The sequence below is a fragment of the Lytechinus variegatus genome, chromosome 11 (genome assembly GCF_018143015.1).
Source record: "Lytechinus variegatus isolate NC3 chromosome 11, Lvar_3.0, whole genome shotgun sequence".
NCBI classification, from domain to species: Eukaryota; Metazoa; Echinodermata; class Echinoidea; order Temnopleuroida; family Toxopneustidae; genus Lytechinus; species Lytechinus variegatus.
Genome location: NC_054750.1, coordinates 26,158,065 through 26,161,598, shown reverse-complemented (window position 1 = coordinate 26,161,598; position 3,534 = coordinate 26,158,065).

Below are 3,534 nucleotides of genomic sequence, written 5' to 3'. Positions count from 1 at the left end.
CTCCTTAGTAAACAAAGAGAATCACATTGAATCTTCATGAGAACAATGAATGTATGAATATACATATCTATAAAACATTTTGAACAAACTTGCATTGTAGATGTTGACATTGCTGGCCGTCCAAAGTTGCGGTTGATCGGATCAATCGTAACTCTTTGTGAGATGGGGCTGAGGGATGTGTAATTTACCACAAGAAAGGGTCACTGGTCGTTCCAAAAGTTGCTCAGAACTTTAATATGAACAGCTTTATGACACCCTCACCTGAGCAGTTACATTAGAATCATCATGTATGAGGTTACATAAGGTTCAGTCTTGGATGCAGGATCTTCTGTTCTTCGGTGTCCAGCTCCTGGTGATAAACAATGATGTCTAAAGAATTGGCATGGTATGGGCGAGGAACCTTATAATCAACTTTAAAATTCTGTATTACACCACCAAAAATCAATCATTTTTTCAAATTGTAATACATCCTTAGACTCTACTACAAGCTCAGGAAGACTATTCCATAAGTTGCAGATTCTCATTGTAAAAAAGTTCTTACGTGTGTTCTTATTAGCCCTAATCTTAAAAAGCTTGTGCGCATGACCCCTTGTACTGGTGAGATAAAGAAGTTGCAGACATGGGCAACATCAGGGTCATATTTAAGGAGAATCTTAAAGGTCTCTATCATGTCACCCCTAGCTCGTCTATAAACAAGAGTAGGCAAATAATGTTAATCTAAATGCCTTTTGTTTGAATTCACTTGTACATAGTTAAACAGATGTATATTATCACACACCTCAGCTTCTGAGAGAACAAATGGTGGCTTTGAAATTATGTAGTTCTTGATTGGTTTCCCCCAAAGGTATAAAGCTAGTGTTGACACTCTATGTGAAATGGAACAATGAAATTCATTGTAATTTTCAGTTTGCAGTGTTCATCATGCCTTATGCACATCATCGATATTTGGTCGAGAATGAGACAGTTGCTTTTGCCAGATATTTGTTGTTCATGAAATTGATATAGAAATGCTACTCTCTTTGGAAATTATGAACAATATTTTCAAAAAGGGCATTTTCGTTAAGTCCTGCATTGTATGCCAAAAGATTTATACGCACAACAAAGGAAAGATGCAGAATCAATGCCACACATTTATTACTTTGCATTTTATGATATGAAATATAAATACTTCAAATTTTACAAATTTGACACGATGGACCATATTCTGAAGTCGGGTTTATAATAACTTTATGCAAGACTGGAACACGTTCTCAGGTGCAAAGTCAGCTATATACATGTATATTTTATCACAAGTAAGAGTCACCATTCCCACGCTAGTTAAACTAGGTGCCTCCTGTGTAGATGACTATTTACCTTTGGGGGTGTGCCCCTCAAGAAAATAGTCACATTGGCATTGATTCTATTGTCACTTTTCTGGTATGTGGTACAAAATTCATGCTTCAATTGTTTAATATCTTAAAAGTTAATATCACAGTATATAATAAGACCACAAAACAGACTGCTTTGTATTGTACAGAAATATTTATTTGTACTTCAAAAATTAATTTTCGTCAATAAATTTTAATGAATCATACATCTTTTTTCACTGTCACCTGATTTGCTGTTGATATCATCACTTCATGTATCCCTTTTACATAAAGTTTACTCACAAAGTCAAAAGACTCGACATTTCATATTAAAAGAGACCTTTGCATTTTAAGACGAGCAATAGTGTACATGTATTCACATTTTCTTGGAAGACATTCAGAAAGCGTACGTTTTGCTCAGTAAGACTGCATAGTATCACAAGCTACTAATCCTGTATGATGAATTAGTAGAGCTACATTATAGTCATTCCCATCATAATGAAATTGCAATGGCATAAATCATTATATAATAGACCATTTCAGAGAAATCTTGACGGATTTAAGGTATTACCCTCAATAATCTTTGCAATTAGTCTTCATAAGGTCGCACTACTGATATATTCTATATACATGTATAGTGTATTTACCAAAGTGTTCAAATCATGGAGTACATTTATCAAGATTGGTCATTAAGTATGGAAAATGTCACATTTAATGTCTTTTCCATGAAACCAGGAAAAAAAATCATCAGAAAAAAGGAAAGAAAAGTAAATATTGTATTATACTGACCTTCCTAAGAAAAAAAAAGTCATTTTTTGTTTTCCTCTTCAAAAGGACTGTCCCAATAACATAATATAAAAAAATGTGTGAACGTATATCTGAATTAATATTCAATAAGGGCAAAAATGATAGAAATACAATTTCTACCAATACTAATATTGGAATTCAATGAATAAGAAAAGAAAATTTGTTAATGATACTATAAAAATTTCTTCCTTTCCAGTCTATTTTTGTACATAGAAAACACCTTTACATGTGCTGAAGGACCAATTCTGAAAGATTTTCTGACATCCTAAACCATGAAAGAAACATCTATATTTCTAGTGATCAATTATCATTAAAAGCTGTCAAAAAAAAGGACAGAAAAAGGACACTGTTTGTCATTTTTGTGGGCGCGAAGTGGTAAAAAACAAGAGGGTCATGGGTTCAAATCCTAGCCATGGCATGTTTTCCTTCAAGAAATTTATCCCCACTCTGCTGCACTCGACCCAGGTGAGGTGAATGGGTACCCGGCAGGATTAATTCCTTGAATGCACGAGCGCTGAAAGGCAGCTCGAGCTAAGGCCGGGGTAATAATAATAACAATGCACCTCGGAATAGATTGTTTCTAGATAGATGGCGCAATACAAATGGCTATTATTATTAATTGACCATGACTATTATATGCCTGCATGTGACCTTCACCTGAGCATAACCTCTAAAACAGATTGGTTTTAATGAGATGAACCAATACGATATACAGGTCACTTCTACATGGCATACAGGGAAACAAGTTCATCAAGAGGTCATGGACTAGTAGCTTCTTAATATAGACAAATTGAGTTCATGTCTGGGTCAATACTATCATTGATTACAGACATCATTTGGTGGGAGAGGCATTAATACAGCCTATTTGGTATTACAGTCAACCCTGTCTATACAGACCATCAAAACGAAGCAAAAAAATGACCACTGGAGACATGTGACCTTTATAAACAGGTTCTATCGTGTGAGTAAAAAAAACAACCCCAAATTAAGGAAAAAATATGTCATGAACGCATAATCAATATATGGCTGATTTGATACCATATTTATGCGGTATGTCTTCATGCTTGGATTATCATCAGGTATTCATTACAGTGATGTAAATTTTGACTTGCACCAAAGTAAGGCATGACTGTAATGAATGAATCCACATGCCACTTAAGTCATAATCCTAAATGAGTTAGTTAACATATTTGCTAATCCCTTTTCAATGAAATTAGCTTGAGAATTGATACTGATAAGTGTTAATTAAACAATTATGTCATTTATAGAAAAGGTATTTTGAAAAACCTTGTAGGACTATCACATTGACATGTGGATTCATTCATTGCAGTCATGCCTTACTTTGGTGCGAATCAAAATTTACATCACTGCAAAGAATACC